Source organism: Pleurodeles waltl, chromosome 3_1 (assembly GCF_031143425.1).
Source record: "Pleurodeles waltl isolate 20211129_DDA chromosome 3_1, aPleWal1.hap1.20221129, whole genome shotgun sequence".
NCBI classification, from domain to species: Eukaryota; Metazoa; Chordata; class Amphibia; order Caudata; family Salamandridae; genus Pleurodeles; species Pleurodeles waltl.
Window position 1 is genome coordinate 155,385,540 of NC_090440.1, and position 25,272 is coordinate 155,410,811.

Here is a 25,272-nt window from a genome sequence, read left to right on the forward strand (position 1 = left end):
TGATGTCTACATTCACTTTCTTTTGACAGACAATTGCAATTTGTTATTGGAAATGATTTACTAAAATACAGTATTCTCCTTCAGGCTGAAGTTTGTGTCTCAAACATTTTCCCAGTGCGTGGCAATAGTAGTAGCATCCTTTTTTCCAACAAAAAAATCTTCATTTATCCATATGTGGATGACTACCTCATCCAAGTGAATATTCCAAATTAGGTGTAGGAGGACCGCCAGACTACAGTCTCCTTGTTGCTTGCTCTTGGTTTCAAACCAAATTCTAGATGTCCGTCAATGTCCCAGATAGGGTTCTGACATACTTAGGATGAACATTGGACATAAAGCTATAAAAGTGTTTTCTTCACACAAGTGTCATAAATGTGAAAGAAGTATTAGCAGCTCAAAAAGATGCTGAATCAGATGCCTCAACAAGTGTATATAGTCATGAGATTGTTGTGTTGTGCTTCTTAATTGCCCCAGTTGGAAGCCTGAACATGAGATTGCTACAGTAACATCTGGAGGATCAATGGACACAGTTGAAGAACAGCTAGCTGGGACAATGAACCCCAAATGTCTTGAGAAGCAAAATAATCCCTTTCATGTGGTGCAAGAGACCCAGCCTGGTTCAGCAAGACGTGTTGCTGTAGAATCTTCTATAGCAGATAAATGGCTTCCTCATGGGCTGGAAGCTGATCTAGGCAGCTTGTTGTTTCTGAGTCTGAGAGTCGGTGAAGAAGAAATTGTGCCACAGTAGTTTCCTGGAACTCAGAGCAGTTCACCTGGCTCTAAAATCATCCATGCCTTTTCTGGTGACAGACAGACAGCACAAGAAACAAAGCAGGTTCCTATCCAAGACCTGGACCCACTCCTGCTCTAAGTCCATAGTCAATCAAACTCCAGGTCCTGTTCATGCTTTGAGTCTCCGTCCTTGGATATGTAGAACACAGAGTTGAAGGACACGTCTCATCACAAGCATTAGAAGTTAATGGGGGGGATATGTTTTCTCTTTACTCTCATCCCGGGGAGAAGTCAAGCAGTCAGCACTTGAAGGATCCAGTCTCTTCACCCCGACCATCCCCCCACCCATTCGACTGACAGCCCATCCCAAGGCTGGTCCTGACACGTCCTAATTTCCAGGGCCGTTGCCAGCCTCGCAGCAGGTTGAGGCCTTCAAGGATGCCATGTTGCAACTTTTTTTGATGATTTCAGGTCCCTTTGAAGCACCATTGGTGCTAATCCTGTTTGGCCCCTGCTCAGCCTCTAGCAAGCACCAGCCCATACCTCCAAACCTGTGTGAACGGCCACATCGGTTCAAACTACTCTGATGCCATTTTCATTCCAGGTTCACTGGCTTCAGACCCAACTCTGTATCCATGTTCACATCCAGAGCCAATGTTGACCCTCCCTTGGTTGATGTATTGTTGTGAAAGAACTACTAATACTATCAGAGCTTAGGGATTTTATTTAGATCAGACTCAGGTGCTTTCCAGTGGCTTCAAAACATTCCTCACAATGAAGATGCTGAGAAAGCAGTAAATCAATTACTACCCCCTCCTTACACTGATGTAGATGTATTTAGACTTGCAAAATGCTAGTTGCCTAAACACCTCACTTAAGACAGAGTTTTACTCCTCACTGGGACCTCCTCCAGAGGAAGGTGGTAGTGCTCATAGCTATGGAATTGTTGGCACTTCAGTTGCCCACTTCAGAAATCAAGTTAAATCTACTAACAAATTGTAGGAAGTTGGCTCTATATGTACTATTTCAAAGTAAGAAATAGCATGCACAGAGTCCAAGGGTTCCCCTTAGAGGTAAGATAGTGGCAAAAAGAGATAATTCTAATGCTCTATTTTGTGGTACTGTGGTCGAGCAGTAGGCTTATCAGAGGGTAGTGTTAAGCATTTGCTGTACACACACAGGCAATAAATGAGGAACACACACTCAAAGACAATTCCAGGCCAATAGGTTTTTGTATAGAAAAATATATTTTCTTAGTTTATTTTAAGAACCACAGGTTCAAGATTTACAAACAATACTTTAAATGAAAGGTATTTCACTTAGGAACTTTAGGAACTTTGAATTAGCAAAATAGCATATACGGTTTTCACACAAATGGCAAATAGCTATTTTAAAACTAGACAGTGCAATTTTCAACAGTTCCTGGGGGAGGTAAGTGTTTGTTAGTTTTGTAGGTAAGTAAACCACCTACAGGGTTCAAAGTTGGGTCCAAGGTAGCCCACCGTTGGGGGTTCAGGGCAACCCCAAAGTTACCACACCAGCAGCTCAGGGCCTGTCAGGTGCAGAGGTCAAAGTGGTGCCCAAAACGCATAGGCTGCAATGGAGAAGGGGGTGCCCCAGTTCCAGTCTGCCAGCAGGTAAGTACCCGCGTCTTCGGAGGGCAGACCAGGGGGGTTTTGTAGGGCACCGGGGGGGACACAAGTCAGCACAAAAAGTACACCCACAGCGGCACGGGGCGGCCGGGTGCAGTGTGCAAACAAGCGTCAGGTTCACAATAGGTTTCAATGGGAGACCAAGGGGTCTCTTCAGCGATGCAGGCAGGCAAGGGGGGGCTCCTCGGGGTAGCCACCACCTGGGCAAGGGAGAGGGCTACCTGGGGGTCGCTCCTGCACTGGAGGTCGGATCCTTCAGGTCCTGGGGGCTGCGGGTGCAGTGTCTTTAGCAGGTGTCAGGTCTTTGAAGCAGGCAGTCGCGGTCAGGGGGAGCCTCGGGATTCCCTCTGCAGGCGTCGCTGTGGGGGCGCAGGGGGGTCAACTCTGGCTACTCACGGTCTCGTAGTCGCCGGGGAGTCCTCCCTGTAGTGTTTGTTCTCCAGAAGTCGAGCCGGGGGCGTCGGGTGCAGAGTGCAAAGTCTCACGCTTCCGGCGGGAAACGTGTTTTGCTTTAAAGTTGCTTCTTTGTTGCAAAGTTGCAGTCTTTGTGGAGCAGAGCCGCTGTCCTCTGGAGTTCTTGGTCCTTCTAGATGCAGGGTAGTCCTCTGAGGCTTCAGAGGTCGCTGGACCCTGTGGAACGCGTCGCTGGAGCAGTGTCTTTAGAAGTGGGGAGACAGGCCGGTAGAGCTGGGGCCAAAGCAGTTGGTGTCTCTGTCTTCTCTGCAGGTTTTTCAGCTCAGCAGTCCTTCTTCGTCTTAGGTTGCAGGAATCTATCTTGCTGTGTTCTGGGAGCCCCTAAATACTCAATTTAGGGGGGTGTTTAGGTCTGGGGGGTTAGTAGCCAATGGCTACTAGCCCTGAGGGTGGCTACACCCTCTTTGTGCCTCCTCCCTGAGGGGAGGGGGGCACATCCCTATCCCTATTGGGGGAATCCTCCATCTGCAAGATGGAGGATTTCTAAAAGTCAGAGTCACCTCAGCTCAGGACACCTTAGGGGCTGTCCTGACTGGCCAGTGACTCCTCCTTGTTATTCTCATTATCTCCTCCGGCCTTGCCTCCAAAAGTGGGGCCGTGGCCGGAGGGGGCGGGCATCTCCACTAGCTGGAGTGCCCTGGGGCAACGTAACAAAGGGGGTGAGCCTTTGAGGCTCACCGCCAGGTGCTACCTTTCCTGCAGGGGGAGGTGAGAAGCACCTCCACCCAGTACAGGCTTTGTTACTAGCCGCAGAGTGACAAAGGCACTCTCCCCATGTGGCCAGCAACATGTCTGGTGTGTGGCAGGCTGCTAAAACTAGTCAGCCTACACTGGTAGTCGGTTAAGGTTTCAGGGGGCACCTCTAAGTTGCCCTCTGGGGTGTATGTTACAATAAAATGTACACTGGCATCAGTGTGCATTTATTGTGCTGAGAAGTTTGATACCAAACTTCACAGTTTTCAGTGTAGCCATTATGGTGCTGTGGAGTTCGTGCATGATAGACTCCCAGACCATATACTCTTATGGCTACCCTGCACTTACAATGTCTAAGGTTTTGCTTAGACACTATAGGTCATAGTGCTCATGCACTTATGCCCTTACCTATGGTATAGTGCACCCTGCCTTAGGGCTGTAAGGCCTACTAGAGGGGTGACTTATCTATACCTATAGGCAGTGTGAGGTTGACATGGTAACCTGAGGGGAGTGCCATGTCGACTTAATCGTTTTATCCCCACTAGCACACACAAGCTGGCAAGCAGTGTGTCTGTGCTGAGTGAGGGGTCCCCAGGGTGGCATAAGACATGCTGCAGCCCTTAGAGACCTTCCCTGGCATCAGGGCCCTTGGTACCAGGGGTACCAGTTACAAGGGACTTACCTGGATGCCAGGGTGTGCCAATTGTGGAAACAAAAGTACAGGTTAGGGAAAGAACACTGGTGCTGGGGCCTGGTTAGCAGGCCTCAGCACAATTTCAAATCATAACTTGGCATCAGCAAAGGCAAAAAGTCAGGGGGTAACCATGCCAAGGAGGCATTTCCTTACAAAAATCTTCCAATCTTGGCCTGTGACTTAAGAGCCCTTGCTGCCTTTTAATGAGGCTCTGACAGTGGCTTGACTGCAGCCTGGGCAAAGCTGTGATGGACTCCACCAGCAAGGCATCTTAGGCCTTCCCAGAGGAATCCAGCATTTCTGATTCTTTAGAGCTGGGTAGTTTAGGCTTCAAAAGCCCAGTGAAACCTAATGCATTCCACACTTCCTCACCTAACAGTGAATCAAAGAGCATTGATGCATTTGGAAAGAGGGTTTTCTTCCCTGCCAGTTTGCATTGAGGACCTCGTATGCATTGATGCATTTGGAAAAAGGATTTTCTTCCCTGCCAGTTTGGCATTGAGGACCTTGTATGCTGTTTGTCTGCTAGTGTGCTATATGCACATCTTCTGAAATAGCCAGCGAGATCTTTCAGGAATGTTCGCACAAGCAAGGCAGCATGGTTATAACACCAATAATTCTGTATTGAGAACAGACCTAGGCACAGCAGGCTGTGTTGGTCACAGTGTGGTGATCTGGCATCACGCATGGATGTGTGCTACAGGATTATCTCAGGCTGTGCAGGCATCACTTATTGATATGCCATTTGATAGCTACAGGTTTTTTGAAGAAAAAAACTGATTCTGATTTGGAGTGCTTTAAAGATAGCTCTGCTGTAGCTTGCTCCTTGGTCTCCCTTTCTGTAGACTCAATTCCAACAACAATAACAAAAGTTCAGAGGATAATCTCATGGACTTGCATATCATAGAAGACAGCCTGGGCAACAGCCTGTACAAACCATATGAGGCTCCAGAGAATGTGGAGACAGCAGAGGCTGTGGCCACCAGCAAAGACAGAAGTCCTCCTCTTCTTCTCATCTGCGCCGACTGCAGTCAAGCTACTTTGATTTCCTCTCCTTTGGTCATCGGCAGCCTTCAGACGGCAGGATTCACTTTTATCTGCCTGGCTCGTGTGCACTTACTTCTGACCAGTGGGTGTTGTCAATATTCAGCATGGTTCTGATCTCCCTTTCTTTTATTTCAGCTCACCCTCCTGTTTTGTTCAGGCTTTAGCAGATCCTGCCTCCTTTCTTGCCCAGGACGTTTAGTCACTGTTGACCAAAGGGACCTTAGAAAGTGAGGACAAGGGGTGTTTCTCCCAAAAAGATGGTTGACTTGTGAAATGTATGAACTATAGTTCCAGCTCTACTTCCTTTAGAAACACGAGCTCATGATGTTGACTCTGACACAGGCCTTTTCGACCCTGGATCAAAGGGACTGGACAGTGTCCTTGGAATTGCAGGATGTCTACTTTCACATGCCTATCCTGCAGTTCCACAGCTCCTTGTCTCAGTTTGTGGTGGGCTATGAACACTTTAACATTACCGTCTTATCCTTCGGCCTCTCCATGGCCTCCTGGTTGCACACAAAGATGATTGCATTGTTTGTAGCCCATCATCACAGGCCAGGGAACATATACTTGCATTCCTAGATGACTGGCTGTTGAAGCAAGCTTACTGCAGTCATTTGTGAACCACGTGCAAGCAACCATCTCCCTGTAGTCCTCAATATAGGGTTTTCTCAGTCAGTGAGTCCAAATCCTGGTGTACCCCTTAATATCAAAACCACAGTATAGATGGGCTACAATACCAGGGACAGAATATCGAAAATAAAAAATTGCCAGAGTAGTAAGTCTAACTTTTTATAACTAGTTCCACATATATGTACCTATGCATTACACATATCTTCAAGATACTTAGATGTGAAGTTAAAAAATATTAAATTATACTTCCCTATATACACTTCCTTTTCAGTATTTTGTCCCTTGATATTCTGTCCTTGATAGTCTTGCACCACAATATTGTTGGTGTCAATATTCATCTGATAGAGACTTCTAGTTGCAGATTCCTTAGCTTAGATTCCTTACCTTAGAATTTCCCCCCGGCGTCAGACCCAGAGATTTTTTTCTTTGAGCAATACCCTTGTGTGTCAGTAGGTGGCGTCGGTTGGTTCTTTTCTTTCTGCGCCATGCGCTGATCTGGAGAGACCTAACCTGGTCTCTTTTTGACCAATTTTGACCCTTTTTGTCAAGTTTTTGGGTGAGTTTTTGGTGCATCGAGAGGTCCCATAAGACCGGTTTCAAGCCTCGCGAGGACTGTCACCGCATGATGTCGGTGACGGATCTGCATCGGGTCTGTTTGTGGTGCTTGGAGCGCGACCACAATCCGAAGTCGTACTCCGAGTGCTGGCCCATGCTCCCAAAGGCCTTGAGGAAGCGGTCCCTCAAGCTCATGGTGGCCCGGCGCTTGACTCCACGTAGGTCCCGGTCTCGCTTGAGGGGATGATCTTGAGCCAGCTCGTGGAGCCACCACCATTCTTCTTCCTCTAAGTCTTCGGGCCCAGGTAAGAAGAAATTGAAGTGGTCCCACCACCCTTCGACTTCACCCCGTCGCTTGGCTGATGCGTCGCTGGAGGAGTGTTGACGCTCAAGGCCTCCGTCTTCAGAGCCTGCTTCTGGATCTGCTCCGCATTTCCCCGAATTTCCAGGAGCCCAATTGAAAGAGTTTTATGAGGCCATGTGCCTCATTTTTGGGCTGGCCGACCCTGATATGGCACCTTCGGGCCCAATGGGTTCGGGCTCCGGCCACCGAGGGCCCCTCCAGATCCGCTCTCTGATCCACACCGACACCAGTTGTACCACTGAGACCTTCCCAGGCACTGGTTCGATTGTCGACGCTCCCGATGTCAGTGGTGCCCACCATCAACGTCGACCCGATCCTCATTTCGACGACTCGGAACGGCGTTGGCTGATGCCGTCCCTGTCTTCGATGGGGCCTACTCACTCCAGGTCGGATTCTGACCCTTTTTTTTATGGGTACGAATTCGGGGAAGGATTGGAGGGGTCCCTGGACCCTTATGAATACCAGGATGACCCTAATTTGGACTGGGCACAGGAGTTGGGCGAGGCCAGTGGCCTGGACACTTCTCCAGAAGCTGGCATGCTGTCTCCTCCTGCCGTCGCTACGGCAGAGGGAGCGACTTATTCTATGGTGGTTAGTAGGGTAGCTGAGGTCCTTGGCCTTGAGCTGCCTACTGTACAGGTCAGGTCAAATCTCCTCACGGAGGTTCTTCAGCCATGGGATGCCACATCTGAGCCCCTTCTACTATTCAATGAAGCCCTCACTGATGTCCTCTTGGGTACTTGGTCCAAACCCAACACAGGGGTTCCTGTGCCATCAGCCTGCCCCGAGCGACCCCAAATTCCTGTCCCAAAACCCCACGCCTGAGAGTCTTGTCATCCAGGCTTCCTCTTCCTCTGGTGCATTCCCTTCTGCACCCCCAGATAGGGAATCAAAAAGGCTGGATCAATTAGAAAAGAAGAAGTTTTCGTCCTCCAGTCTCGCGCTGCAGTCTGTGAACACTGCATGCCTTTTGGGCCGCTATACCCACTCTCTGTGGGATACGGTTGCACAAGTTCTGCCACAGATACCGGAGGAGGCCCGTGCTAACGTCTCCCAAGCTGTCACCAATGGGAGAGATGCAGCGAAGTTCATGATAAGATGTGGGCTGGACACGACTGACTCTCTAGGCAGATCGGTTGCAACGACGTGGCCTTGAGGTGCCATGCCTGGTTGCGTACTTCTGTTTGTTTTGGAGGATGTCCAACAATCTCTTATGGACATGCACTTTGATGGCTCCCTTCTCTTTGGTGAAAAGGCGGACTCGGCTTTGGAGAGGCTCAAGGACTCCCGGGCTACGGCTCGGTCCCTTGGCCTTTTCACTGCCCCTCACCCCCAACAGTCCACCTTTCGCCCCTTTCGCGGTCACGGAAGGGGCTTCCTGTCACTTCCCCATCCCAGCCACCGTGCCACCCATGCTGTTCAGCCCCTGCGCGGCCTGGGATGCGGTATTCCACGTGGGCGTGGGACAGGAAATCAGAGGTCTGCCCAGTCCACTCCTGCCCCTGCTGCAGCCTCCAAACTCTCCTAGTCCGTCCCCTCACTCCGATCCAGTTGGCGGCACGATTCGCCATCACCTGTCCCACTGGGAATCCATCACTACGGACAGGTGGGTTTTGCAGATAGTTCGAAGGGGCTACTCCCTCCCCTTCAAATCTGCCCCACCAGCCATGCCTCCATCAGTCAGCCATCTACCTGAGGATCATTTGGCACTTCTCTGCCAGGAAGTCGCATCTCTCTTGGCCAAGGGAGCCAGAGAGAAGGTGCATGTGCCAGAAGTAGGTTGTGGTTGTTGTTCCTGCTACTTTCTGGTGCCGAAAAAGGACAAGGGCTTACATCCTATCCTAGACCTTCAGGATCTCAATTACTTCCTCAAGAAGGAGAAATTCAAAATGCTCACCCTAGCTCAGGTCCTGTCTGCCTTAGACCCACGAGACTGGATGGTAGTGTTGGATTTGCAGGACGCTTTTTTCCACATTTCCTTGCCTGCCCACAGACATTACCTGCGATTCGTGGTAGGTCATGAGCACTATCAGTTTACCGTGCTCCTCTTTGGCCTTACCAGCGCCCCTCAGATGTTCACAAAAGTGATGGCGGTGGTTGCAGCTCATCTGCGCAGGTTAGGGGTTTCAGTCTTCCCCTACCTCGACGACTGGCTGTTGAAGGTGGACTCACCCCAGAAAGTCGTCTCCCACCTTCAGACTACGGCGAGCCTCCAGCACACTCTGGGGTTCACTATCAACGTGCCAAAGTCACACCTGACTCCCTGTCATACGCTCCCTTTCATCATAGCTGTTCTGGACAATGTACTGTTTCGGGCTTATCCTCCCGAAAAGAGAGTCCAAGATATTCGGGCTATGATTCCAATCTTTCAGCCTCTGTCTTGGGTTTCGGTGAGATTGACTCTGAGGCTCCTGGGCTTCATGGCCTCTTGCCTCCTTCTAGTAACACATGCCAGATGCCATATGCGAGCTCTGCAGTGGGACTTGAAGTTTCTGTGGGCACAGCATTTGGGAAAATCTCTCCAACATGGTCCAGATCTCGGAGGGGACTTCGAAAGACCTGCATTTGTGGCTTTCAAATCCGCATTGGGTCCACAGCAGATCCCTCTCCCCTCCCCAGCCAGATCTATCCATAGTGACACATGCGTCACTTCTGGGTTGGGGGCAGCCACATGGGAGAGGCGGAGATCAGAGGCCTCTGGTCTCTGGCGGAGTCTGGGCTTCATATCAATCTTCTGGAGCTACGGGCGATCAGGCTTGCGTTGAAAGCATTTCTTCCCTCTCTCAAAGGGAAAGTAGTGGAAGTGTTCACGGACAACACTACCATCATGTGGCACTGCAACAAATGGTGGAGTAGGGTCCTGGACCCTTTGTCCGGAGGCGCTACGCCTCTGGACGTGGCTGGAACATCAGAACATTACTCTGGTGGTTCAACCTCTGCCGGGATCTCTGAACGCCAGAGCAGACGCGCTCAGCTGTCGATGCATAGCCGATCACGAATGGAGTCTCCATCCAGAGGTGGCGCAAGGTCTCTTTTAGCAGTGGGGAGAGCCTTGGTTAGATCTGTTCGCCTCCGCAGAGAATATGCAATGTCAGCTGTTTTGCGCGTTGGAGTTTCCAAGGCGCCACTCGCTTGGAGACGCTTTTAATCTTGAGTGGAACTCCGGCCTCCTTTACGCCTATACGACTTCTGCCCAGAGTTCTCAAGAACATCAGGAACGACCGGGCCCAAGTTATCTTGGTGGCTTCAGACTGGGCTCGGAGAGTTTGGTATCCAGAGCTATTGAGCATGGCCACCGATCTTCCACTCAGACTGCCACTTCGGGAGGATCTTCTGTCGCAGCAGCAGGGGATGGTTCTCCACCCAGACTTGTCCAATCTCCGTCTTCATGCATGGAGATTGAGCTGCAGAAGTTGACAGCTTTTGACCTTCCACCCGAAGTCTGTGATGTTATCTTGACAGCCAGGAGTCCCTCCACCAAAACGGTATAGGCCTGTTGTTGGCATAAATTTGTGACATGGTGAACCAACAAATCTGTTAATCCCCTCTCTGCTCCTCTTTCTGAGGGTCTTTTGTTCATTCTTTCTTTAGCCCAGCAGGGCTCTCCTTTGGGCACCCTGAAAGGGTATTTATTGGGTATTTTGGCCTTTCTTAGGTTACCTGATCAGCCCTCACTTTTTAAGTCTCCTATTGTCAATCGATTTCTTAAAGGTCTCACCCATTTATTTCCTCCCACTCCATTTATCATGCCTCAGTGGGACCTCAATCTTGTCCTTACTTACTTAATGTGTACTCCCTTTGAGCCGATGCACAATTGCCCTCTACGGCTCCTAACTTTCAAGACTGTCTTTCTTGTTGCCATCACTTCTGCTCACAGAGTAAGTGAGCTTCAAGCTCTTTCTTCAAAGCCCCCATACTTGTCTGTGGACCCTGACAAAGTGATGTTGCGCACTAAGGCTTTCTTCCTTCCCAAGGTTGTTACGCCTTTTCATGTAGGCCAGTCCATCACCTTGCCTACTTTTTATGCATCCCCACATCCTTCTCATGAGAAGGAGAGACTCCACCACCTTGACCCAAAAAGATCATTGGTGTTCTATCTCAGCCGTACTAAAGATTTCCAGTGGACGATCAACTCTTTGTTGGATATGTGGGTTCGAAGAAAGGGAAAGTGATGCAAAAACGCACCATCTCTTGGTGGGTATTTCTTTGCATCAAGATGTGCTACGCTTTGGCCAAAAAGCAACCCCTGAGAGCTTGCGTGCTCATTCCACCAGCATGCGGAGTTCCTGTCCTGGATATTGGCCTGGCAGCTACGTGGGCATCCCTGCACACATTTGCTAAACATTACTGCCTGGACAGTGAGGTCAGTTGGGACGGCTACTTTGGTCGTTCGGTCCTGCAGGACTTTCTAGTATGATCTTGGTTCACAACCCACCTCCAAGGATGGCATTGCTTAGGTATCTATTCTAAGGTAAGGAATCTGCAACTAGGAGTCTCTCTATCAGATGTACAAGTTACTTACCATAGGTAACGAAATGTATGATAGAGACATATTCTAGTTGCGGATTCCTTACTGGCCCACCCACCCTCCCTGCTTGCGAACTGATTTCTAGGGACAGGGATTCCCCATTCAGGTTGTTAGCTTTGGCGCAGTAATCTCAGTGTTCTTAGCGGCTCCGCGCTTTTGCATGGAAAGTTGTTAAAAGAAACTGGCGTCACTGAACTGAGGCAGAGTCTATGTACTACTCCCGACGTCATCACAGCGACTTCGATGCCAATGACGACCGCGGAGTCAACCGACGCCACCTACCGACACGCAAGGGTATTGCTCGAAGAAAAAAATCTCTGGATCCAGTCGCCTGGGGGGAAATTCTAAGGCAAGGTATCTGCAACTAGAATATGTCTCTACCAAATATTTTGTTACCAAGGTAAGTAACTTGTACTTTAGTACAATCTGAAATCCCACCTCCAACCAACACAGAGAAGTTCACCCCTAGCCACCATACTTGACACAATAGCTTTCAAAGCCTTTCCGCCCCTCGCAGCAAGTCTGGAAAAGTGAGATTATGTATCTGGTGCTTTGGCCCTCTTGCTCAGAAATCCTGCTGGTCCCCTAAGCCTGTTGGCAAATGTGGATTCTGCAGTATCCTCCTATGTTTGGCCCAGAACCGCAGTTGTATCTTAGTCAGCATTCGTATCTTGGACAAGGCACCCCAGGATCTTCTTTGGTGACTCATAGAAGCCAACCTGACTTGTGGCAGGGCATCATTCCTACCAAATCCAGAGATCACAGTTGTGAAGGATGAGTCGTTTGTGGGGTGGTGTGGTGTAGGTAGTTGTCTCTGTATATACTAACTCAAAGTAAGAGATGGTGTGCACAGAGTCCAAGGGTTCCCCTTAGAGGTAAGGTAGTGGCAAAATTAGATATTTCTAATGCTCTATTTTGTGGTAGTGTGGTCGAGCAGTAGGCTTATTAGAGGGTAAGTGTTAAGAATTTGTTGTACACACACAGGCAATAAATGAGGAACACACACACAAAAGACTTACTCCAGGCCAATAGGTTTTTATATTGAAAAATATATTTTCTTAGTTTATTTTAAGAACCACAGGTTCAAGATTTGAAGTAAACACATAAAATGCAAGGTACTTCACACAGGTAACTTAGGAACTTTGAATAAAAGCAATATCACATACAACCTTTGTTAAAATGGCAATAAGCTATTTTAAAAGTGGACACAGTGCAAAATCAACAGTTCCTGGGGGAGGTAAGTAATGGTTAGTTTGTCAGGTAAGTAAAACACTTACAAGTATCAGTTCCTAGGTGTAGGCAGCCCACCGTTGAGGGTTCAAGGCAACCCCAAAGTTACCACACCAGCAGCTCAGGGCTGGTCAAGTGCAGAGGTCAAAGAGGTGCCCAAAACACATAGGCGCCTATGGAGAACAGGGGTGCTCCGGTTCCAGTCTGCCAGCAGGTAAGTGCCCGCGTCCTCGGGGGGCAGACTAGGGGGGTTTTGTAGAGCACTGGGGGGACACAAGTAGGCACACATAACACACCTTCAGCGGCATAGGGGCGGCTGGGTGCAGTGTGCAAAGCAGGCGTCGGGTTCATTCTAGCGGTGCAGGCATGCACACGGGGCTTCTCGAGGCAGCCACCACCGGGGCTAGGCAGAGGGTTGCCTGGGGGTCACTCCTGCACTGAGGTTCGGTTCCTTCAGGTCCTGGGGGCTGCGGGTGCAGTGCTTGGTCCAGGCGTCGGGTCCCTTGTTACAGCAGTCGCGGTCAGGGGAGCCTCTGTATTCTCTCTGCAGGCATCGCTGTGGGAGTCCAGGGGGGTTGTCTCGGGCTACTCACGGGGTCGCAGTCGCCGGGGAGTCCTCCCTGTGGTGTTTGTTCACTGGATCTCAAGCCGGGGGCATCGGGTGCAGAGTGTGAAGTCTCACGCTTCCAGCGGGAAACGTGAAGTCTTTAAAGTTGTAGAAAAGTTGCAAGTTTGTTGCAGATTGTTGAGCAGAGCCGCTGCTCACTGGAGTTTCTTGGTCCTGGGGGACATGGCAGTCCTCTGAGGCTTCAGAGGTCGCTGGTCCCTGTTGGATGCGTCGCTGATTGCAGGTTTTCGACTCTGGAGACAGGCTGTTAGGGCTGGGGCCAAAGCTGTTGTCGTCGTCCGTCATCTCTGCAGGCTTGTAGGTCAACAGTCCTTCTTCTTTGGTTCAGGTTTCAGGAATCTGCTTTCCTGGGTTCTGGAGTGCCCCTAAATACTGAATTTAGGGGTGTGTTTAGGTCAGGAGGGCAGTAGCCAATGGCTACTGTCCTGGAGAGTGGCTACACCCTCTTTGTGCCTCCTCCCTTATTGGGGGAATTCTCCAAAATCAAAATGGAGGATTTCTAAAGGCAGGGGTCACCTCAGCTCAGGACACCTTAGGGGCTGTCCTGACTGGTGGGTGACTCCTTGTCTTTCTCATTATCTCCTCCAGCCTTGCTGCCAAAAGTGAGGGCAGGGGCGGGCATCTCCACTAGCTGGGATGCCCTGGGGTGCTGTAACAAAAGGGGTGGGCATTTGAGGCTCTCCGCCAGGTGTTACAGTTCCTGCAGGGGTAGGTGTGAAGCACCTCCACCCAGTACAGGCTTTGTCCTAGGGCACAAAGTGACAAAGGCACTCTCCCCATGTGGCCAGCAACTTGTCTGGTTTGTGGCAGGAACTGGTCAGCCTACACTAGGAGTCAGCTTGGTATTCAGGGGGCATCTCTAAGATGCCCTTTGGGTGCATGTTACAATAAATAGCATACTGGCATCAGTGTGCATTTATTGTGCTGAGAAGTTTGATACCAAACTTCCCAGATTTCAGTGTAGCCATTATGGAACTGTGGAGTTCATGTTTGACAAACTCCCAGACCATATACTTTTATGGCTACCCTGCACTTACAATGTCTAAGGTTTTGCTTAGACACTGTAGGGGCATCGTGCTCATGCACATATGGCCTTACCTGTGGTATAGTGCACCCTGCATTAGGGCTGTAAGGCCTGCTAAAGGGGTGACTTACCTATGCCACAGGCAGTGTGAGGTTGGCATGGTACTCTGAGGGGAGTGCCATGCCGACCTAGTCTTTTTTCTCTCCACCAGCACACACAAGCTGTGAGGCAGTGTGCATGTGTTGAGTGAGGGGTCCCCAGGGTGGCATAAGACACGCTGTAGCTCTTAGAGAACTTTCCTAGCATCAGGGCCCTTGGTACCAGGGGTACCAGTTACAAGGGACTAATCTGAGTGCCAGGGCTGTGCCAATTGTGGAAGCAAAGGTACAGTTTAGGGAAAGAACACTGGTGCTGGGGCCTGGTTAGCAGGGTCCCAGCACACTTTCAATCAAAACTTAGCATCAGCAAAGAAAAAACGTTAGGGGGTAACCATGCCAAGGAGGCATTTCCTTACACAACCCCATCCCCCAAACGAAAGAGGATGAGACTAACCTTTCCCAAGAGAGTCTTCATTTTCTAAGTGGAAGCATTGGCATGGGCAGTCTCAGGTCTGTGTTCCACTACAAAGTCCATTTCCTGTAAGGATATGGACCACCTCAACAGTTTAGGGTTTTCGCCTTTCATTTGCTTCAGCCATTTGAGAGGTGTGTGGTCAGTTTGAACTATGAAGTGAGTACCAAAAAGATATGGTCTCAGCTTCTTCAGGGACCAGACCACAGCAAAGGCCTCCCTCTCAATGGCACTCCAACGCTGCTCCCTGGGGAGTAACCTCCTGTTAATAAAAGCAACAGGCTGGTCAAGGCCATCATCATTTGTTTGGGACAGGACTGCTCCTATCCCATGTTCAGAGGTATCTGTCTGCACAATAAACTGCTTAGAGTAATCTGGAGCTTTCAAAACTGGTGCTGAACACATTGCTTGCTTCAGGGTGTCAAATGCCTTTTTACAGTCTATGGCCCAGTTCACTTTCTTGGGCATTTTCTTGGAGGTACGTTCTGTGAGGGGTGTCACTATTGATCCATATTCCTTCACAAACCTCCTTAGTACCCAGTCAAGCCAAGGAATGCCCTGACTTGAGTATGGGTTTTTGGAGCTACCAAGTCCAGAATAGTCTGGATCTTGGGTTGGAGTGGCTGAACTTGGCCCTCACCTACAAGGTGACCCAAGTAAACTACAGTACCCTGCCCTAGCTGACAATTAGATGGCTTGATAGAGATGCCTGCTGCTTGCAGGGCCTGTAAAACCTTCTTCAGGAGGACCAGGTGATCCTGCCAGCTGGAGCTAAAGACAGTAATATCATCAAGATAAGCTGCACTAAAGGACTCCAAGCCAGCAAGGACTTGATTCACCAACCTTTGGAAGGTGGCAGGGGCATTCTTTAAGCCAAAGGGCATCACAGTATACTGGTAGTGCCCATCAGGTGTAGAGAATGCTGTTTTCTCTTTTGCTCCTGGTGCCATTCTTATTTGCCAGTACCCTGCTGTTAAGTCAAAGGTAATTAAATATTTGACAGTACCCAATTTGTCAATTAATTCATCTGCCTTTGGAATGTGGTGAGCATCTGTCTTGGTGACAGAGTTAAGCCGGCTGTAGTCCACACAAAACCTCATCTCTCTCTTGCCATCTTTTCTGTGAGGTTTGAGGACCAAGACCACTGGGCTAGGCCAGGCACTGTCAGAGTGCTCAATCACTCCCAACTCCAGCATCTTGTGGACTTCCACTGTGATGCTTTTCTTAACTTGATCAGACTGTCTGAATATTTTGTTTTTGACAGGCATGCTGTCTCCTGTGTCCACAACATGGGTACACAGGTGTGTCTGACCAGGGGTTAAAGAAAAGAGCTCAGCAAACTGCTGGAGGACTTGCCTGCAGTCAGCCTGCTGTTGGCCAGAGAGGGCGTCTGAGTAGATCACCCCATCTACTGTGCCATCCTAAGGGTCAGTGGAGAGGAGATCAGGGAGAGTTTCACTCTCTGCTTCCTGGTCCTCATCTGTAACCATTAACATGTTTACAACTGCCCTGTCATGGAAGAGTTTGAGACGATTAACATGGATCACCCTCTTGGGGGTCCTGCTAGTGCCTAGGTCCACCAGGTAGGTGACCTGACTCTTCTTTTCTGGAACTGGGTAAGGGCCACTCCATTTGTCCTGAAGTGCCCTGGGAGCCACAAGCTCCAGAACCCAGACTTTCTGCCCTGACTGAAACTCAACCATACCAGCCTTTTGGTCATACCACATCTTCTGGAGCTGGTGGCAGGCCTCAAGGTTTTTGCTTGCCTTTTCCATGTACTCTGCCATCCTTGAACGTAGGCCTAGTACTTAGTCCACCACATTTTGTTTAGGCTCATGGAGAGGTCTCTCCCAGCCTTCTTTTACAAGAGCTAGTGGTCCCCTAACAGGATGGCCAAACAGAAGTTCAAAAGGGGAAAACCCTACTCCCTTCTGAGGCACCTCTCTGTAGGTGAAAAGCAGGCATGGCAAGAGAACATCTCCTTTTGAGTTCTTCAGGGAGCCCCATGATCATGGCCTTCAGTGTCTTGTTAAATCTCTCAACAAGACCATTGGTTTCTGGATGGTATGGTGTGGTGAATTTGTAAGTCACCCCACACTCATTCCACATGTGTTTTAGGTAAGCTGACATGAAGTTGGTACCTCTGTCAGAAACCACCTCCTTAGGAAATCCCACTCTGGTAAAAATACCAATTAATGCTTTGGCTACTACAGGGGCAGTAGTGGACCTAAGGGGAATTGCTTCAGGTTACCTAGTACCATGATCCACTAATACTAGGACATACTGATTCCCTGATGCTGTGGGAGGTTCAAGTGGACCCACTATATCCACTCCCACACTTTCTAATGTTTACTCTCACCACTGGAAGTGGAATGGGGTGGGCTTTGGAAGGCCACCTGTCTTACCACTGGCTTGACAGGTGACACAGGAGGTACAAAGGTACAAAGCTCCTTTACCTTCTGTGACATATTGGGACAATAGAAATGGTTGACTAACCTCTCCTATGTCGTGGTTTGTCCCAAATGCCCACCAAGGGGAATGTCATGGGCTAAGGTCAGAATGAACTCTCGAAACTCCTGAGGCACTACCACTCTCCTAGTGGCACCAGGTTTGGGATCTCTTGCCTCAGTGTAAAGGAGTCCATCTTCCCAATAGACCCTGTGTGTTCCACTGACATTTCCTTTTTCTTGTTCAGCTACTTGCTGTCTTAGGTCTTCAAGAGAGGGACAAGTGTCTTGCCCCTTGCACAGCTGCTCCCTTGAGGGTCTCCCTGGGCCCAAGAGCTCAACCTGGTAAGGTTCCAGCTCCAGGGACTCATTTCTCTCAGGGGATAGAACTTCTTCCTGGGAAGAGAGGTTCTGTTTCTTGTTCTGTGCTGACGCTGGTTCCCCAGTCTTCTTTCCCTTTCCCTTGGAAGGTTGGGCCATTATTCTAGACTCCAACATTTCTTTTTCACCCTGAGCACTGCACTGTGCGCTAGGCTTGACACACACCAGTTCAGGGATACCCAGCATGGCTTTTGAGTTCTACCTCAGCCCATGCTGAGGACTCCAGATCATTTCCAAGCAGATATTCTACTGATATAGCAGAAGGGACTACCACCTGTTTCAGGCCAGTGACCCCTCCCCATTCTAAAGTTACCATTGCCATGGGATGGGCTTTAGTCTGATTGTCAGCGTTGGTGACTGGATATGTCTGTCCAGCCAGGTATTGTTCTGGGGAAACCAGATTATCTGTCACCATAGTGACACTGGCATCTGTATCCCTCAGGGCTTCTACTTGTGGCTCGAGGATGCTTCTTTGAAGAAAAACAACTTGTAACACTCCGAGCCCAACACTAGATGGCGGGATGTGCACAGCATGTGAATCTGCAGCGTCTCATGCCACGAACAGATGTACACTGGGTAAGTGACATTTTCCATATATATATATATTTCATTGACAGATATAAGCTTAACTGTATACCAAAATGCATCACACTACGATGTTCAGGAAGCAGAATATAAATGAGTTGAATACTGCAGATAAGCTTTGATTTACGGCACACCAAAATGCATGTTTCAATTACTGCAGCAGACTCTCACTACGATGTTTAGGAGGCAAAATATAAACAAACTGAATACTTCAGGTTATAAACACAGTGCAAGCATAAATAATCAGTCATAATAATAGAGCAGAGAAATAAAGGCCTTTCATCCCTGTGTGGAACTTAACTTAGTCCACAAAATGCTGGGAAGCCCTCTACAGCCTGCTTGGACCTCTCTCCCCCTCAAGCATCACGGTCAGCAAACAGGGAGGCAGCGCTGGGCCATGGCAGCTTCCACAACTCCATCTGCGAGCTTCCAATCCCTCACCCACACTTCAGTGCTTAAATAACTCGAAGCTTGGATTCTATCTCATTCTGGCATTTTCTAGCTATGTTATCAGCGCTTGGCTGCTCTGCCCTTCCCCAGCCTTTGTTTTCACTCCATCTTCTCCCTGTACTCTCGTTCTCAAGGTTGAGACGGAGTCTTCTACACAAACAAGCTTGAAAATAATATCATGAACTTTTCCACGTTGTTTGGGAGTGGGGGGGTTCAACAGGCATTACACCCATCTACACTGCTCAAGCTAATTAACCCTTCGCGTCACAATGTCTTCCGCACCTTTCCCTACACTGATCACTCCACCCCTTAGATGGGCGTGATGCATGTTGAAACGGATATCATTTACTTTGACATTCCGCTAGCTAGGTTGCTACTAATACTGGTCAGCGTTATTCTAAGCGCCTGCATCTTTAGTATGAAGCTGCTTTGTGCATACATATAGTCTACATAATATAGTCATTAGCGTAACACAAACAATCAATAACCAGATTAGCTGTTGTAACACTATATTTAGCGTCTTCATAGCTCCTAGTGCCCAGCCTAAGGAGATGTCATACCAATGATGCTCAGTTACTTGCTGAATGCGTGAAGCAGTGTGTATAAGCTGTTTAGCGTTTATGGTCATTAGTATGACTGTATCCTTGGTGTATTTAGCTGCCATATCAAATTTAGCAAAGGTAACTTGTGCATAGTGCCTGATTGCCTCTAATCTGGGTAGCTTAACAGCAAGCGAGATGTTCCACTCTAACTGCGCTTGCATTTGCATCTGTAATGTGGTTATGGTGAACTTAGTTGATCGGTACAAGATGTGAGTGTTTATGTCAATGATGCTGGTAATATTGCGCATACACATTACTTGCTCTCCGGTTTATAAATCCGTTAATAAGTAAGGGATGATTAATGACATAACATATACTTTCTGTCCCTATCTGATATAAGTCTGTGCCATTTAATAGGATAAGGTAACCATTCACATTCTCCCGGTATTGTGTGAAGGCATGGATCTAGCACCCGTCCAGTGTGGGTACATACCCACCCCTTAGACCAGTCTGTACATCTAGTGGGATCTACAGTGTGATTTGTTTAATCAATCCACTTTTTGTCAGTGTGAGGCATCCACCATTCTTTTACTTATCACTACGGGGAGCAATATAAAGGGGCACCATAATGTCAGGAGGAAAATCACTTCTTACTATATCAAAAAAAGCATAACACATTTCTTCCTCACCGTGAAACTGTATGGGCTTTACCCCTATTTCTTCACGCAAATGCAATTGATGTCTCCAATATTTACCCTGAGGCTGTCCCCATTCTGCGTTAAAGTAAGCATACTGTAGATTAACAAAGCTTTGCCATAGTATACACTGGATGCCCTTGGACACTGCTTGTCGGTTTTAATAGCCTTTTTTTTTCGAATTGTTCATAAGTGAAATTATGCCATTGCCAATTGCGATACAACCCACGCAGGACTTTCCATACTTCTTGTGAGTGTGTGGGCCCCCGTTGAGGAATTACTTTTATGGCCTCTCCTGTACTATATCCTGTAGAAGATAGCTTGTTCCTAATGGCTTCAACATCGAAAGAATTCAGGGCCCCTACCCTGATTCCGGTGGCCCCAGCTATCAAGGACCCTAGATCTCTTCTATTGCGTAACTTTGGCAAGGGCCATAACTGTGGTGTCCATGGTGCACATAATGGATCATACTTTGAGACATTCCCCTTGGCAATATTTATCTGTAACACAATACAATTAATTATGTTTGCATGCAGAGCTTGCTTACATCCTATTCTATATCGAACTATAGAAACGTTGCTTAATTTGCTAATCATGCGTCTTTCAGTTACATAAAACATGAAGGCTGGTGGTTTGGAGTATCGAACTCCTTTGGTTTTCATAGTTCATTGTAACAACCACGATATGTATGTTTAGCATATAACTCAAAGCCTGTACTATTGCAGGCGTCCCCTGCACCTCGTTCAGTCCGTTGGCATGTCGGATTTGCTGTCCAGTTACCTTCCAGGTTACAGCTTTGGCAGCCATCCACTTGCCTCCAGTTACCTCCGCGTTGCAAAGTGAAACATTTCCCTGGTCATCCGTTACGTTAGCGGCTTGAGGTGCACAAGTGACATGAAGGTCCGTAACAGCATTCTCTGCTATCATCAACGCAGATGTCATTGTTTACGACCGTGGGGTAAGTCTCACTGCAGGTACAAATACAGATACATTAGAGTTCTTTAAAAGTACAATATACGTACTCCCCACCCCTTGACTCAATAGCTCTTCTGTCTCTGGCTTTTTCCCTGGATGGTTCACCCATACTTTATACTTTTCTTCCTGGGTTTCCAAGTCCTCCCTCACCTCTCTGGGTGTTATCAGGGGGGCAGAACTTTCTTCAATGTGGGGGGTGTACGCTGGTTCACAAATCACTTGTGCAAGTCTGTCAAGTGCTTGATACGATACAGCAGCATCTCCTTGGTTCAGTAATACTACTTTAACATCTCCTCTAAAATCTGGGTCTATGACTCCCCCTAGCACCGACACTCCCTTGATAGCTAGGTTGGATCGAGGGGCAATTCTACCATATGTTCCAGGTGGTACTCTACTCTTATTCCTAAGGGAACCGTTTTCACCTGCCCTATGGGTATTTCTCCATCCTCTGGAGCAAACCGGTCCAGTCCTATACTGCCAGAAGTATCCTGTAAAGGTAATCAAGCTCGAGGGTCTGTTTTCCAGACAATCATTGTGTGGGTGATTTCTTTATCATGCCCTGTCATCCGAATGAAAGGAGTCTGCTGCTCAACTGGTCTATCATTCAATTCGAACAAGGCTTTGTCTAAATTACTACTTCATCCTTTTAGAGTCTGATGTGTTGATAACTTTTTTAGCTGTTCATTCAGCAATCCGTTATATCGCTCAATCATGCTTGTGGATTATAACTTAGGTGTAAAATCCACCGAGTTCCCTGTTCCTGTGCCCAGCCTGGCACTGTTTTCCCTGAAGAGTGTGTGCCCCTATCTGTTTGCATCTCAACAGGTGCCCCATAATGTTTTATCAGGTAGTTTAGCCCTGGCAAATTGGACTTTTGGTCTGCAGACTTGGGGCATACCCAACATAAGGCCAGAGTAGGTGTCCACCATGGTCAATACGTAGCTTTTTCCCCCTTCCTTTGGTAGCGGCCCGATATAGTCCAATTGCCACACTGTAGCAGCTGCAGTTCCTCTTCTGATATGGCCACCAGGCTTCTTTTGCAGGGTCATTTGTCTTATCTGGTTGCATGTGGGGTACTTTTTTACTGCTTGTTGCACCTGTTCTTTAGTAACTGGAATCTGTCGTTGCTGTGCCCATGCATAAGTGCCATTCTCTCCCAGATGTCCAGGTGTTCAGATGTTGCATGGGCCCAGTTTGCTAGAGCAGCTCCATCCTCCTCATTGATGACCACTGTTCGTGTTTTGGCCATCTGATCTGCGGTGTTGTCGAATAGAGATGCAAGTGAGGTGTCCGATGGGCAATGGGCATCCACATATCCCACATAGATTTGACATTTTTGCCCTTTCTCCCACATCTCTTCCCATAGCTGCTCGCCTCCCCAAATGGGGGTGCCTTAGATTTTCCATCCATCCATCCTTGCGCCAAGTCGGGGCCCAGCTTGTTAGTCCTTGGTAAGTGGCCCGACTTTCAGTGTACACAAATGTTTTCTCTCTGATGGGGGCTTGTTCGATCACTGCTGCTACCCCCTGCAGTTCTCTACAACGTCGTCTTCCACACTCCATAATGAGACAGACCTTGGAGATGATGATGTGTTTACAGTAAGTTAGATGGTGCTACTGTTACTTAAACTGCATTTGTGTATTTATTTTGAAAGAAAGAACTGATGAAGCACTCAGCGTGTTACCATTATGGGCTCTTTTTGACCCTTGCATGTATTTGAATTCTTTTTACTTGGGTAAGGTAGGAGGCCTGCACAGTCGCTGGTCAAACTTCTTATCCTTGGCAAACAAAGTTGGAAGTATAAGGTGTTGTTAGTGAGACAGGAAAGTAGGTTATATGGTATGGGCAGTTAGTCCACCCAAGATACAAGATTGATCCCCATGGATTCAAAGTGACACAAATCATTTGCCAAATGCTTGATTGTTCAAAAAGGGTTTGAGTTGTTTTTACTGCACACTGATAGTCTAGGCTGTGTCAAATTGGGCTCTTGTTGCAGAAGATCGGTTGCATGGTACCGATACCTTGAACATTGGTGCTGGTATGCATTGGTAGCTAAAGTAATACTTTTTAAGGCTGGTCATCTGTGTGTTTTTGCAAAATATATCCATATCTGGCAAAGCCGCAAGGATTATGGAGCTCCAACTGTCATTATTACAATAATTGGCCTTGGAAAACATTGGAAGGAGTGGTTCTTTTATCACATCATAAAAGGAGAGGTCTGTGAATGTGGCCTTGGGCAAAGGGGAAATAATTATCATTGTGTCTTAATTGGAATTGAGTTGTCCTTTCCCTATTGTAACATAGTTTTGTGACGTTAAATAATTCATAGGAACAAGTAGGTATTTCAGGATCTTCTGTTTATTCGATATACACCTCAGCCAGTCTGCCATGCTTTACCTGCTCTGCTTTCCTCAACAGTCTCTCACGGTTTCCCCACATTCCAGAATCCACAGCTCAAATCCCCAGCTCAGTCTATCTTGTGACATGCCGCACACATGTACACGAGAACACCACACTTTTCCCTTCTCTACAAATTATTCAAACTTATATTTGTATAAGCATGAATGATATTTAAAATTTTCTTTTGAGAGATTGAATTGAGCTCATAGGTAAACAAACCTGTTTTTAAATCAACCGACATTACATAAATTAAACTTCAAAAAGAAGCCTGAAAAAAACTGACACTTCACTTCCCTGCTACACAGTCTTGAGGATATGGAGTCGTGTTCTCTCAGACTCATCCTCCTACTGTTCTCTTTCATGAACTTAGGATGAGAATTATCCTTTGCTTTTTCATCATCCACATTCGGCATCTCCTTCACCATCTCAATCTTTACCACAAGATCCCTTGCTTTGTTGTGACCCTCTCACCTTTACAACTCTGTTCAAGTTTCCATATCATCCCATCACTAGTTTTGATTGCATTCTTAAGATGTCACTAGTCTCTTTTCATATGTAAACTTTGACCAGGGTGTTCATTCGACTGGTGATCTTATTTTTACCATATCACCAATCTGAATCACATTTTCCTTACCCTTTTTCTCTCAAAATATAAATAACAATTTCCATGTGTCCTTCATGTGCTAGAAAAGCTAGTCTGTTCTTTAAACTTTCAGGTGGCACTAATCATCTTCCTCTCAGTAGCACCCCTTTGTCCACTAACAGCTCATTTTTTAACAAAGACCAGTGCTTACCAATAGGTCCCTGTTTATGAACTTTGATAGCATCAATAACCTCCATTAAAGTGCTCTTCTTTCTACTTCACTCAGCCATTCAATCTCTGAAATGGTTCCTGCATTGATTTCACAAACAGTGATTTACTCTTCCCGTACATTATCATCACCCTATTCATCATAAACACGTGTTTTGATTAAGCGAGAAAGATAGTCTGCTGAGCAATTCTTTGACCCCGGTATATATTCTACTGTAAAGTTAAAATCTTGTAAAGAAATAATTCACCTCCTTATCCCTGCAGAAACTGCATCCGAGCCCTTTAAGACAACGTCTTCTAGTGTTTTGTGGCCTGATCTTACTTTATAGTTTGTGCCCCTTACAAAATTATTTGTTCAATGCCCAATAAATACATAGAGCCTCACGCTCAATGTCTGAAAAGATTTTCTCAGCCTCTTTCAAGCCTCTCGAAGCACAAGCAATTAATTCTTCCACCGCATTTCTTTTCTGCATCAAGACTGCCCTAAACCTTTTTGACTCACATCAGTACTTATTATGGTGTCATTTCCTGGGATAAATGCTTTCAAACAAGGTGCCTTCATTAAATCATTCTTTACCAATTCAAATTATTTTTTGCATCTCATTCCAGATAAAATCTCCCTTCTTTCCCAACAGAGCTCTTAATTGGACTGTCTTTCTTGCGTAATTTGGGAGACATTTGTTATAAAACTCTGTCATGCTTAAAAAAGACACCAACTCATCTCTATTTCTTGGCTTTTCTAATTTCGTAATCGTCTGCACTAAATCTTTTTTTCGGTAAGATTCCTGACCCTGTGATCAGATGTCCCAGATACTTCACTTCATGCAATCAAAATGTACATTTTCCATCCCTCAGGGTTAATCGAGCTCTCATTAATCTTTCCAAAACCATCCTTACTCTTAAGTTATGCTCTTGCTCATCACTTATGTTCTCACTCACCACTTTCATATATAAGTAGATCATCCTGATAATATCTGTCTCCTTGCTGGTCTTTAGAAATTTCTGACCTTACTCTCTGAAACACTGATGCTCTAGACACAAGTCTAAAAGGTGATCTCTTGAACCTGTAACCCTCCATCAGTGTTATAAAGGTAATAAGAGTAAGATCTTGTGAGACTAAGTCTAACTTGATCTGGTGATATGCTGATGTCATATCTACTGT

The 25,272-nt window shown here is 47.4% G+C and overlaps 1 protein-coding gene across 2 annotated transcripts in view; it reads left to right on the forward strand.

The window, feature by feature from the left end:
* The window catches only part of ALPK3 (alpha kinase 3), a 996,430-nt gene that overhangs the window by 809,623 nt on the left and 161,535 nt on the right, over positions 1–25,272 (forward strand). The gene's annotated exons all lie outside the window — the stretch shown is intronic.